Source organism: Adiantum capillus-veneris, chromosome 22 (assembly GCF_014529385.1).
Source record: "Adiantum capillus-veneris isolate H3 chromosome 22, ASM1452938v2, whole genome shotgun sequence".
Lineage (NCBI taxonomy): Eukaryota > Viridiplantae > Streptophyta > Polypodiopsida > Polypodiales > Pteridaceae > Adiantum > Adiantum capillus-veneris.
In genome coordinates, this window is record NC_140952.1 from 82,576,944 (window position 1) to 82,592,053 (window position 15,110).

At 40.0% G+C, this 15,110-nt stretch overlaps 1 long non-coding RNA gene across 1 annotated transcript; it reads right to left on the reverse strand.

Moving 5' to 3' along the window:
• Positions 1-4,267: 4,267 nt before the first annotated feature.
• LOC147429684 (uncharacterized) lies at positions 4,268-6,573 on the reverse strand. The gene is made up of 2 exons (XR_015185895.1): positions 5,865-6,573; positions 4,268-5,751 (listed from the first exon to the last, which is right to left on the reverse strand). It is a non-coding gene; the product is annotated as an uncharacterized LOC147429684 (long non-coding RNA).
• Between the last annotated feature and the right edge of the window lie 8,537 nt (positions 6,574-15,110).

A 15,110-nucleotide genomic window follows, 5' to 3' on the forward strand; every position in this document is an offset into this window, starting at 1 on the left:
TAAAAGATTAATCTTTTTGAACAAAAACAATTATATGTGATATGAATGCACGTCTATGCTTAAGCAAAATACAACTTTTAAAAAAGCACCATCTGTATTTAATTTTAAGTTTGTACATAAAATATACCTTTTAAAAATTTCGCCAAAGCCTCCTTTATACGGAAACCTCTTTCTAAAAAAAGATCAGTACACCCTTTTCTTGGGCTTCCACATGAGATTTTCATCACATAATTCTTTTTCCAAAAAAACTGTCCACCTTATCTTAGGCTCCCACGTGGGATTTAAGGATTATCTTACACATTAAAATCAAGCACATTTTCAATAGAGTGAAAGTAATCTAACTTCAAAGTGGTAAAATGATTTCCATATCATAGTACATAGGAAACCTCCAATCACATAGTCTAATCACACGATTACCAAAAGGCCATGTCCACATCGATAGGCAATCATGTATAGAACAAACACAAAATGAAAACATAAAAGTAGCCTACCAAATAAACTTCAGAACCCTGAGTGCTAGTATGTCATGCTTCTCATACTACAGAATCAACAAAATGAGATGTCCATGTCATATGGCTGCCGTGTACATAAAATACATAAATCAAAACTTCAAAATAAAATGTCTGAAGAGAGTTTCCTAAACCAAGTACACACCCCTGAATCAACACTCATTGATCCACATGCCATGTCAGACAAACATCTTTCATAGATCACATCATCTTTTTATGCAAGTACTCCTATCTAGTTACTGAGCACAATTCTAAGTCAATATTTTCAAAGCGTAGTCCTCCCTTATCTTTGCCACTTGCATCCAACATAAGTATCAACATGTGAGATTCAAAATAGTTACGCTTATAATTAACAAATAAATATAGCTCTTTATTGTACAAACCAATTCCATAAACTTTTCTCTTTCACATGCTTGAACCTAATTTGCAAATAAAGTCAATTTACCTTTCACATACTCATTGAAGTCCTTAGCATCAAGTTAGTATTTCTTAGTCTTCAAACCATACGTCAAGTTTGCAAGTGAAATTATAGACTCCAAGGATACACATTGATTGTCCACAAGATCGTATGTATAGCTCCTTGTACCCTTAGCTTTTTGTTACCATGCAAGATGTATGTCTACATTTGCAGGCCAGTCAAGAAGATCAATAGGACCCCTGGTCTCTTTCATATCAGCTCCCACTTTTCTTCTCATACACACAACTCTTCCAAGATACCATGTACCTTTATCTGCACCTTCGCTAGTGTTACATATCTTTCCTTTCCTCTTGCACCTTGTGCCATCTTTGGAAGACAAACCTTCAAATAAAATAGCAAAATCTGAGCTTACTACAAGAGAAGTTCCTGTTTGAAACCTGATGTTTTTATCCATTGAAGAATAAATCCCACTTTTCACCCTTGTTAGTCTGTCCTTAGACAGAGTTGGATTTCCATTTAGCTGACTCACATTAGTACTCTTACATATTTTCTTGCCATCTATCTCTACAAAAGAACAGAACTGGTTCTGAACTTTCTCCTCTTTATCAACTAACTCATCAAACACACGGCGTAACTCACATTCTGCGATTATCACATCTTTGTCACATGTTCTTAACTCATCTCCACCTTCCTCTATCTCAAGAGAAAGGTCATCAACAACTCCATAATCCAAAGTTGCTCATTTGCATTTGCAACCATTATATCTTCAAGATCTCTCTCTTGACATGTGTCATGGTACCAAGAGATATCGTGAATACCTAGTATTTTGCACACATCCTTCGCTTCACAAAAGCCCTCTTTTAAACCTCGTACTATGTCCTCATCACAAGATATGGACATGTAGTCACCAAGATTGGCAAATAGAATGCCAGGTGCATGATTCATTACAGTCCATATGCTTTCTTGCTTAGAGTGTGCTGCTGGAAAAACAAGCATGGAGCTTGATTGAATCTCGACGATCCTGTTTAGCACACCAGCACTGGTTAACAAATCAAATCCATCATAACTACTCTCATTTTCGATTCTATTTCAAACTACCACATCAAAGCTCCTAGATTAACCTAATGTGACACATTGGTATATACCATATTTCACTTTGAAAGCTAGAAGAACTGAAGGTGAAAATCGATAGCTCAAGATGACACACCCGGTCAAGCCATATGACCACGTGACAAATTGAGACTATATTTGTAATTATATACAAAATAAAGACATTGTGTATGTGTGACACATAGACCCAAGGTATGCTAGACGTGTTTTGGCAAGAAACTATAGCTCAAGATAACACACCCAATCAAGCCATATGACCATGTGAAAAATTGAGACTATAGAATTTGTAACTTCATGGAAAAAAAACTAACAGTCTTAACATTTTTTATCGTAAAAAGAGGCACAACTACACATTTGATAAGAATGGATAGCTCAAGAGACCCGATCAAGCCATTTATTTGGATAGCTAGAAGAACTGAAGGTAAAAATCGATAGCTCAAGATGGCACACCCGGTCAAGCCATATGACCATGTGACAAATTGAAACTATATTTGTAATTATATACAAAATGAAGACATTGTGTATGTGTGACACGTAGACCCCAAGGTATGCTAGACGTGTCTTGGCAAGAAACTATAGCTCAAGATAACACCCCCAATCAAGCCATATGACCATGTGGAAAATTGAGACTATAGAATTTATAACTATATGGACAAAAAACTAACAGTCTTAACATTTTTAATCGTAAAAAGAGGCACAACTACACATTTGATAAGAATGGATAGCTCAAGAGACCCGGTCAAGCCATTTATTTGGATAGCTAGAAGAACTGAAGATAAAAATCGATAGCTCAAAATGACACACCCGATCAAGCCATATGACCATGTGACAAATTGAGACTATATTTGTAATTATATACAAAATAAAGACATTGTGTATGTGTAACACATAGACCCCAAGGTATGCTAGACGTGTCTTGGCAAGAAACTATAGCTCAAGATAACACACCCAATCAAGCCATATGACCATGTGGGAAATTGAGACTATAGAATTTGTAACTACATGAAAAAGAAACTAACAGTCTTAAAAACTTCAATGCTTTTTATCGTTAAAAGAGGCACAACTACACATTTGGTAAGAATAAATAGCTTAAGAGACCCGATCAAGCCATATGAATAGCTAGAAGAACCGAAGGTAATAAATCGATAGCTCAAGATCGCACACTCGATCAAGCCATATGACCATGTGACAAATTGAGACTATATTTGTAATTATATACAAAATAAAGACAAACACTTTGCTACACTCTCTTGGCTCCATGTCGAGAAAGGCATCAAGTAGTATGGCCAATCCATCACGCATATCTTGCAATCGAGTCGGGTTGCCACTGTATGGTCATATGATAAAGTACTGTATGGTTTCGTTTGGGAAGTTGTATTTCAAATTATATCGTACGATTTGGATAAGTACAGTGTGTTTCTTCAAAATAATCTATAAAACCTAAAAAACATATGCAAATTACCTATGACTTTGGACTATACATAATTTTAAAGGAGCTAACAACTTATGAAAAATGACCTACAATTTTTTTAAATAAAAGGCTGGACTATAGGACTGTTTTTGTATATGTACGACTGTAACGACATGGGTACCATGCTTGTCCGCAAATAAAAAATTGCTCACTTGCTACAATACTGTATACACCATGCAAGGCAGGGGAAGGCCACATTGACTATAGTCCTACACCACGCAATGTAGGGGAAGGATGGGGAAGGACCTGTGATCCCATGGCTGCAAATGGCTAGGTAAGGAAAGCTATGAGGTAGCCAATGCACAAAGTCCATGTGGTCAAGGTAGCCCATGCAGCCATGTGGATCATAGGTCCTGCCTTTGGCAAGCTGATTTGCAGGGGCTACCTTGACCGCATGGACTTTGTGCATTGGCTACCTCATAGCTTTCCTCACCTAGCCATGAGAAGCTCCGACATCTTAAATTGTCAAGAGTTGCTCCATCGTTTGTTTGGTGTTTTCACTGTCGATCTTGATTGTATGCTGGCTTACACTATTGGGTGCAACGATATTTTAGCAATGACTTCTATTATTTTCTTATTGTCCTCTTTTACTCATTTTTGTCTATTTTCACATGAGGTTGAGAGAGAGCTCAGAGGTGCACTTGGACTGCCCTAAGGTCGAGGCCACATGCTTCCGCCATTCTTCTATTTTTTTCCATGAAATCAAGCTTGCCAAATTTTTGTCCTCATTTTACTCAAAGCTGAAAAGAAGGCCATAACTATTCTGAAAACATCTTGCTTTTGATTCCTTTGCTTTACCATCAATTATCTTATAGCAATACAATTGTCTTACCCATTCCCTGAAATCCATATAAAACAATACTTCAATCATAGCAAGAAAAAAAAAGTTTCCTACATCCCCACTAATAATCAACACTTAATGACTAAGAATGGCCATGCAAGTGGTGCAATCCAGATATGTAACTATCTCATTAAGCATTCATAGAATTAGAATTCAGGTAGGATCTTTGGACCATTTATTCAGTGAATACCTTGAACATTTTTTTTAACATGAGGAGAGCTAAACATGCTCATATGATTATCTTAACCATTATATTGTACTTGACCTATGTCCCCTTTTCTAAAACCAATTATATAATAGTTCTTTGCCTCACCTTTGCAGCGCACCTTCCAAGCAAAACTAGCATGCAAAACGAACTCTGGAATTCTCATAAACAAATCATACTGGCAAACCATTGCATCGAAGCGCCTAGACTGTGAACGTGTTGTTTGTTATTTAAAAAAAAAGACGTTCGTCCTGCACCATCCCTGCCCGGCCTCTCACTGCTCGCCCTATGCTCCATGGTGGCGTATTCTCCTCCCCAACACCTACGGTCAATCTCCACCTTTGCTTTCATTCTCTTTTGCTTAACACCACCAGGGCATCTCCTAGGACCTGCGTACTCACCTGGGAGAGCATTTTCAAAGATTTTGGAGATTTTTCAATAATCTTGCAACAGGTACCACCTAATTAATAGGTATTCCTAATGGTTTCAAAAAAATAAAAACCATAATATGTTTAGAGATTCCAATTTCAAATAAGGGGTGGCAAGCGCATCCGCAGCACACTCAACCATCACCAATAGGGAGATCCTATCGAACAACTCCTATTGTACCGCCACGGTAGCGCCATGTGGCCTTCCCTTCGATTTGTAGCATCTGTCGCACATGATAAAACACCATTCATTTTCATGCATCATGCCGCCATCCTCATCCGTTTTGAGTGCCGGCCCGTCTTTATCCTAATGAGCTTAGTCTACCATTTTTATGCGGCCCAAATAGCAATCATGCATCTTGGCCCATTCCTAGATTGCAACGGCCGCCACAAGCACGACCATACATGTCCACATCATCAACTGACCATGCAAATCTTGAAGGTGGATTGAGGAGGCAGCGGGAGTTCTTTACCAGCTTCACTTGTGCAATTGAGATGTTTTGAAATGATTTTTATTTTTCTGAGATTGGGGGATCCTGTTTATATTAGCTAACACCTAGTCGGTCCACTTTCAAAATTATTCATTAATTCATGCTGAAGATTTGCTTTCATTAGCTTATCCAAAGTGGAACTCCCCTTTCTCCCTCATTCCTGCGGCCACACACATCCTGCTTCCAACCTTGCGCATGTCTTCTACGATCCCCTCGATTCTCTGTGTTTACAGGTGCCCTTCCCCTCTTGCCACTACTTTCATCCTCCTAGTGCCCTCCTGCTTCACACAATACCAACACTCATTATGACCATCAGCTCTAACAGCACAGACAGAGGTAGCATGCTTGCAGATGAGCGCATGAGAAAGAGAGAGAGAGAGAGAGCGCATGCCTTGGCTCCACCTTTGTCCGTTGCATCTACATCCGCTGGCTCCTTTGCTACCCTCAACCTTTAGGTCCCTTCCCTATACTGGAGCGCAAAGGCACTGCCTTGCCCTCCTTCACAATGCCTCTTTAATGATGCTCTCGAACCCTTCACTATCTGTGCCTGCATTGGAGGACTTCACTCTAGACGAGCGCGAGAGAGAAAGAGGTAGCGTGTCCATGCATAGGTGTCATCTACACCTTGCATGCCCACCCTGCCGACATGAGACCACAGTATGTAGGATTCAAGAGGACATGAACGACTTTCCAATAGCTGGCAGAGCTTGCCGATGTAGATGATGCTGAAGCAGCAGGCCCTGAGGTGGAAAAATGATAAAAGGAGGTAAGCACGGTACCTTGTCAGATCGGAGGCTCTAAGGGAGGGGAGAGATGCCTTGCAAGACTGGCTATGGAGTCTGGAAGCTCGTCTGTGACTCGCGGGGGGAGAGAGCTGGGACAAAAACCTTGGAAACCTCCGGCTATGTCTGTCGCTGATGCCCACACTCTCTCTCCTCTCTCTCACCTGTCGCAAGTGCTTGCGAACATGTCTCTGTGCAAGTGCTTGTCCAGGCTGTGTGAAGTTGCGCTCTCAGCCTCTCTCTAGTGCCCACTTCGCTAACCGCCCAATAGCAGGCTGTGACACACTGTGTGTGTGAGCGTGTGTAAATAATGCTCCCTACTCGTCCACCTACTACTGGCTCCACTCCACAATTTATTGGTTTCTCGTTGAGATCCCTCCTGCTACCAACCTTAGGATTTGTCAATATATCCCACACATTATTGGTTTATTAAAGTGTGGTGCACAGGATTCGAACCTCCTTCAATTGATTTTCCTAGCCTGGTCGTGCGTGACGAGTTCATTGCTGCTATACATACAAAAAAGCCCATATGAAGAGCCTGCAGTCAACTCCACCTGAAATCGCGGATGCCGTCATCTATTGACCAATGTCATCTGTTACCCGACAGTTGCATGCACATGCGCGCACGTTTTCGAGCGTGCGTGTGCACGCGCGCGTGCGCGCGCACACACACAAAGTCAATGATTATTTTTCTTACTTTGCCTTCCAGCTTAGGATCTCCTAAAGATACCCTCTTTTTGTGATTTTTCTAAATGGGTACTACCTACTCGCACAATAAGTTTTGGATCTCACATATTTCCCACATTGTGACTTACCTCAATAGAGGGAGGCACCACATACCTAGCTAGGTACGATTGGGGGCAGGGAACCGCCGGCCCAGTGGGGGTCCGGGGTCCCTTCACCCAATCTTACCTAGCTAGGCCTCTCGAGCAGAAGCTCATGATGTTATGCATTGTATGAAAAACATTGAGAAGAACTCCGTTTTCCTATATGAGAAAGTTTCTAAATCTTCTTGTGTCGTACAAAGCCTCTTCATTGTCTGCAACAAAGGACCAACATTTGGAAATGCTCAAAGGTTGGGAAAAAAAATTTGTTGCTGAGTCAAATTTGCATGAAGATTTCTAGACGTAGACTGGATTCACACGATGCAACGAAAGAAGAGGACTAGAGGTGACTTCGACCTTCTCTATGTTCACATCGTGCACTTGAGGGATGCTCGGATTAATCTTATGCTGCCCCCATATTCAAACGACGGTGATAGAAAAGATTGATCTCGTGCATCCCCTATGTTCAAATAGTGCAAGTAGATAATGCTTGAATAGCATTATGTTGCCATGAAAGGTGGTGAAACAAATATAATGTGAAAATCTATGTTCTCACGATGTGTCCTTTCTACATTTGAACTAGCATAATAAATACCAGCTTTAACATTCTCCATCCCTCTCTCTCTCTCTCTCTCTCTCTCTCTCTCTCTCATAACAGGTCTTGAGTTCAACTCTCCTCGTCGGCTAGATCTTTAAGGTATCTTGGGATGGTTTCCTATGACGTTAAAACTCTCTTCTTCTTCTTCTTCTTCTCTCCCTCCCTCCCTCGCTCTCTCTCTCTCTCTCTCTCTCTCTCTAGCCAATGTATGGCAGGACAGAGGAATTAGGATGTATTTTTGTCCTTCAATGATTGACATTTGTTGACGACTACACTTATGTGTTATGTTTGTGGACATAGTCGCATGTTTTGTGACGTAATATGTGACAAATTACATGCTAACCACTCAAAAATGCATCTCAGTTGTCAAAAAGGAATAAAAATTAGAAAAGATTGATCAATCCGACCAAAATAGATACATTGGTACTTTGGGAATTTTAAAAATTTGAAGGGTATTTTGGGAATTTTGACAAATTAGAGGGGTTTGAGCTTGGCTTTAAGCAAACGAGGAAATTTGCATAAGTTTTAGTGTAATTATTGACAAAAGCTTCTAATTTTGACCAAAAAAAGGAGAAAATTTCAAGTTTTCCCTTACTTTCACCACACCATGAAAGTATTCATTGATGTAGAGAGAGAGAGAGAGAGAGAGAGAGAGAGAGAGAGAGAGAGAGAGAGGCTTACTAATGTATTTAAGGTGGCTTAGGTAGTTAAATGTACCCCCAATGTAACCACCCTCCCCCCCCCCCCCCCTCCGTTATGTGTACGGTATGAGTATGAAATAATGAGGGACTACCCCTATTGTATACACTTATGTACAAAATCCAAAAACCCCCCTATTGTACACTCACGTGTGGTACCATACAGAAAAACATAGTGAATCCCCCAGGGTATGAGCCATATCGCCCATTTTAGTGCATAGTATGGGTTGGGACCACCCAAACCAAATTGGATAGCCACAAGACTTTGCACGGGTGGGTTTGAGCACCATTCCCCCACCCCTAAAAAGTTTCACAGCCATCCGATATGTTATAAGCGGTCAAGGCCCATACTATGTGCTAAAATGGGATATATGGCTCATACAACACATTGTAGTGCATAGTATGGGTCGAAACCGCCCAAACCATATCGGATGGCTACGTGAATTTTCACGTGTGGGGATGAGTACTAATACCCCACCCATGCAAAGTCTTGTGTCCATCCAATATGGTTTGGGTGGTCAAGGCCCATACTATGCTCTAAAATGGGCCTTATGAGCCATACGATCCATTTTAGCGCATAGTATAGTTCGGGATCACCCAAATTATACTAGATGGCCACTAGACTTTGCATGGGTGGGGGTGAGAATAATTTCCCCACCTCAAGTTGTATATCAATCCGATATGGTATGGGCGATCAAGGCCTATAATATGTGCTAAAATGGGCCGTATGAGCCATACGACCCATTTTAGCACATAGTATGGTTCAGGACCGCCTAAACCATAGCAGATGGCCACAAAATTTCCATGGGTGGAGATAATCATAATTAATTCAGCCTTGCATTGTTACACAGCCATCTAATATGGTATGATCAGTCAATGCCCATACTATGTACTAAAGTGGGACATTTGGCTCATATAGCCCATTTTAGCACATAGTATTGGTCCATACCGTCCTGGATGGTTGTGAGATTGTTCATGAGTGTTGGGAGAACCATTCACTTACTCTAGAAAATTTGAATAGCCATCCAATATGGTTTGGACGGTCAAGGCTTATACCTCCGTATGAGCTAAACAATCCATTTTAACGTATAGTATGGGTTGAGATCACCCAAACAATATCAGATGGCCATGAGACTTTGCACGAGTAGGGGTGAGTACTATTACTCCACCCATGCACAATTTCATAACCATCCAAATTGGTATGGGTAGTCAAGGCCCATACTATGCGCTAAAAAGGTCCTCGTATGAGCCATACGACCCATTTTAGCGCATAGTATGGGCCTTGACCGCCCATACTAGTTTAGATGGCTCTGCAATGTTTCGCGGGTAAGGGAATAGTACTCACCTCCACCGTGTAAAGTCTCATGGTCATCCGATATTGCTTGGGCGGTGCTAACCCATACTATATGCTAAAATGGGTTGTATGGCTCATACGACCCATTTTAGCGCATAGTAAGGGCCTTGACCACCCATACCACTTAGGATGGTTGTGCAACTTTTTAAGGGAGGGGTAATAGAGATTGCCTCTACTTGTGCAAAGTCTCGTGGCCATCCGATATGGTTTGGGTGGTCCCGACTCATAATATATGTAAAAAGGGTCATATGGCTCATACGACCCATTTTAGTGCATAGCATGGGCCTTGACCGTCCACGGTCCCAACCCATACTATGCACTAAAATGGGTTGTACGAGCCATATGGCCCATTTTAGCGCAAAGTATAGGCCTTGATAACCCATACCATATTGGATAGTTGTGAAACTCTGCAAGGGTAAGGGACTGGTGTTCAACCCCACCCATGAAAATTTTCACAGCCATCTGACATGGTTTGGCCAGTCGCGACCCATACTATGTGCTAAAAGGGGTCGTATGTCTCACACAATCCATTTTAGCGCATAGTATGGGCCTTGACCACCCATACCATATCGGATGGCTATGGAAAATTGTACAGGTGGAGAAATGGTGATCAATTCCATTTGTGAAAAGTTTCACAACCATCCAATATGATTTGGGCGGTCCCGACCCATACTATGCGCTAAAATGGATCGTATGAGCCATACGACTAATTTTTGGCATTTAGTATGAGCCTTGACTACCCATACTAGTCTAGATGGTTGTGCAACTTTGCAGGGTGGGAGAGTGGTACTCATTCCCACCCGTTTAAAGTTCTCACAGCCATCCAATATGGTTTGGGCGGTCCTGGTCCATACTATGCACTAAAATGGGATGTTTGGCTCATACAATCCATCTTAGCGCATAGTATGGGCCTTGACCACCCATACCATATTGGATGGCTATGAAACTTTGCACAGGTGGGACAATGGTGCTGACCCCCACCCTTGCAAAGTTGTAGATCCATCCAAATTGGTATGGGTGGTCAAGGCCCATATTATTTGCTAGAATAGGTGTATGAGCCATACGGCCCATTTGAGTGCAAGGTATGGTTCGATATCGCCCAAACCATACTGGATGGCCAAAGACTTTTCTCATTTTTCCAACTCTATAAATTTTCACAACCATCCAATATGCTATGGACGGTCAAGGCCCATAATATGTGCTAAAAAGGGTGATATGAGCCATACGGCCTGTTTTAGCGCATAATATTGTTTAGGACCGCCCAAACCATATTGGATAGCCATGAGACTTTTTACCGGTAGGAGTGAGCACTATTTTGCCACCACTATAAATTTGCAAAGCCATCTGATATTGCATGGATAGTGAAGACCCATACTATGTGCTAAAATGGGACATATGGCTGATACAACCCATTTCAGCACATAGTATGGGTCGAGACCACACAAACCATACTGGATGGCCATGATACTTTGCACGAGTGGGGGTGAGTAGCATTCACCCACTCTTGCAAATTTACATAACCATCCGATATCGTTTGGGCGATCAAGGGCCATACTATTTGCTGAAATGGGACATATGGCTCATACAATCCATTTTAGCCCTTCTATCATAGATTAGGAAACAATCATCTGGTATGGTTGGATCTTTGGCCATGTACATGGGTCTTTATATGGTTTTCTATATTTTCATCTAGATGATTAGCTTTATGGATATATATGTGGACCTTTATATGGTCATCTACATTGGCATCCTTTATATATGTGGACCTTTATCTTTATGACCATATATGTAGACCTGTATATGGTTATCTACATTGGTATCCTTTTATAATGGATTAGAAAATGCTTGTCTATATAGTTTCTATATGGGTGTTTATATAGTCCTCTACAGGTGCATCTACAATCTTCTCTCTATGGTCATCTATTCTCTCATGTTTTTGGTGAAGAAAAAGGATGATAGTATGCGTACGTGTATAGATTATTATGGCTTGAACATGGTTATTGTTAAGAATAAGTATCCTTTTTTGAGAGTGGATGAGTTATTTGATAAATTCACCCATGCTTGTATCTTACAAAGATGGATTTGCAATCAAAATATCATCAAGTACCCATTAGGCTTGCTGATATATCCAAAATTGATTTCTGAACAAGGTTTGGACACTACGAGTTTTTGGTTATGCCCTTTGCATTGACCAATGTGCCAACTACTTTCATGACAATTATGGACAATATGTTAAAACCATATCCAAGCAAGTTTGTTATCGTTTTATTGAATGAAATTTTAGTGTATAGTGCCTCTGAAGAAGAGCACTTACAACATTTGAAGTAGTTGTTTTAGCTGTTACAGTAAAACAAGTTATATGCCAAGGAATCCAAGTGTGATTTTCTCAAGGAGAAAATTCACTATTTACGACATGTAATTTCAATGTTAGGCTACATATGAATAAATCCAAAGTGAATGACATTAGCATATGACCTTCTCCCAAAAATTTGGAGGAGTACAAATTTTCTTGGGATTTGCAAGTTCTTACCAACGGTTCATTAAAAACTATGCTCATATTTTTGTTCCAATGAAAAACCAACTAAAAGCCAAGAGAAAATTTAATCTTTTAGTGGGGAGAAGCTAAACAACAAATTTTTGATGATCTTAATGTTGCATTAGTTACAACTCCTATTTTAGTTATTGTGGATCCCATAAAATTGTTTGTGTTATAAATTAATGCTAGTGATCGTGCTATTGGAGTAGTCCATCTATAGGAGGGAAGGCCAATTGCATTTGAAAGCAAGAAGTTTGATTCCACACAACATAATTATTCTGCTTATGAAAGAGAACTCTATGCAATGGTGTCACTTTGAAAACGTGGTGCCATTATTTGTATGGGGCTCAGTTTAAGATTGTGATTGACCATGAATGTATAAAATGGTTTACACAACAAACCAATTTAAAGGGCTAAAAGGAAGTGGATTGCGATTCTTCAGGAGTATGATCCAAAACTTTGGTATCATAAAGGACGATATAATGTAGTAGTAGTTGATACTCTTAGCCGTATGACTTAGATAAACTCTCTTCTTTTTATGGAGCTTTAAAATGATTTTTGGAATCTCTAAAGGAAAAATATGAGCGGGATGAAATATACTTTAAAGTGTGGAGCCATGTGAAAATGAGGGATCCTTCTCAATCCAATGCTAGTAGTATGTCTTTTTCCTCCACACCCAATTCTTCTCTTTTGAGTGATGAACTATAGAAATGGAAGAATTTTTCCATAGATGATAGGTACCTAATTCATAATGTGAGAGTTTGTGCAATGATGTACTCACACATTTGACACCAAAGTCTTTATGAATGTCATGATAGTCCTAGTGTAGGACACCCAGGCATAAAGAAAACTTGTGCACTTGTATGAGGATAATTTTATTAGCCAAGTATGTTCAAGACTATGTCTTGCATTGCTAAAAATCCCAAGTGAATAAAGCAAAGCACGTAAAAGCAAGAGGTCTCTTGCATCCATTAGAGATTCCTAATGGTAAATGGAAAAGTATTCATACAGATTTCATTGTGGGTTTAACAACCACTATAAGATTCCATGACTCGGTATGGGTGGTTTTAAATCAGTTAAATCAACTTTGTAGATTTATTCCAACCAAATCCACAATTAAATCTCTAGAGTTAGCTAAGTTATTTGTTGACGATCTGTATAGGCTATAAGGGTTGCCCAACAATATTGAGAGTGGTTGTGATCCAAAGTTGAACGATCATTTATGGAGGGATGTGTTTAAACTATTAGCTACACAACTCAACATCAATACTGTAGATCATCTTGAAATGATTGTTCTAATTGAACATTTTAATCAAGTTCTAGAGGATATGCTAAGAGCACATGTTAGCAAAAAGCAATCAGATTGGGAAGATTATGTTCTTATTCTAGAGTTTCCTTACAATAGTGTCAAGCATGTGATAATTAGTTTAGTCTTTTTATGCTTATGTATGGTTTTCAACCTAGATCACCAATTATGGTAGGGTTGGCAATTGAGAAACTTTAGCAGGTAGGATTCAAGAACATATGGATGTGGTGAAATTTTCTTGTCAAAATGTTCAATAAGCACGCGATAGATATAAAAAGTATGCGAATGAGAAACATCGGCAAGTTACCTTCATAGACGAGAAACACATCAAGAGGTAGAAGTCTGCTCCATCTTTGTTCGTATTTGTGGCATAGTTGTCACCTACACGTAGAACATCACTAATTTCATCATGATGTCTACCATACATAGGAAAATCTGATCCTTCATCGTACATGATTGATCACTTTCTTCATCAATGCCATCCAAGGGTTTGCTGGTGATGTATTTCCGGTTTTTGACATGTGTGGTGTTAAGGCATCACCTCCAATGTTGCAACATACAAAACTGGAAAAAACATGAGAGAGATTTGTAGCAAAGTTCACACTTGTCATTCCTAGAGTGTCTATTCACACAATGCAATGAGCATGACCCTTCCACTTGCTTGCAGCTCCATTCCATTTCCTGTCCCTCGTCACATCAGTCACTTTGACGTCCCAAAAAATTTGAGTCTCCTCCTCTAACTGGGTGTTTTTATCATGAAAATTATGTTTTAACAAACTAACCACATCCTTGGGACCCTTCATGTGCCATGCATCAGGTTTCAATTGCTCATGTGTCAGGTCCCTTTTGACAATTACACCGGCCCATCATGCTCTCCTTCTCCATGGCCCGATGCAAAGAAACTAAAAGCATCTCAATGCCAATCAAAGACTAGTACCTAGATCAATGACCCATCTCAAAGGCTAGGAAAAGACAAAAAACTTAAAATTATGTTCAAGAGATCAGAGAAGCTAGAATACCTTAACACAAAGAAAAATGGCTTGCATGCCTTGAATTGAGCAGCACATCCATCTAACCAGACCTAGTGCCGCTTCAAGGATTTGAATCCTTGCTCTTATAGCCACACACTATGAAATTTCATGAAATGCTACACAAACAATGTCTCATGCTCTTTGTCATAAAAAATGTAAAATTGTATATACTTTAACACCCTATCAGCCTTGTCCAGAACATAGGTAATGTGCACCAAGATTGCGACTTGTGAAGAGTACCAATGCATTGATTGGATTTCATTTTTCTCCTTGAAAGAGTAATTCTCATCAAAGTCTATAACAAAGACTACCACGTCTCTAGGAAACATTTGAATGTATTCTTTGAATTTTTGAGATTGCCACCTCGTAATAAAATTATGTCTGATGTAGTCGGTTAAATTCCTTTTAAGGAAGGATGTAAAATCCTTGCATCCCATTTCCTTGACCATTAGATCCTTGTGCTTCTTGCCCTCTTGATGAGCTGATGCAGCTTCTTCAAACACCTTTT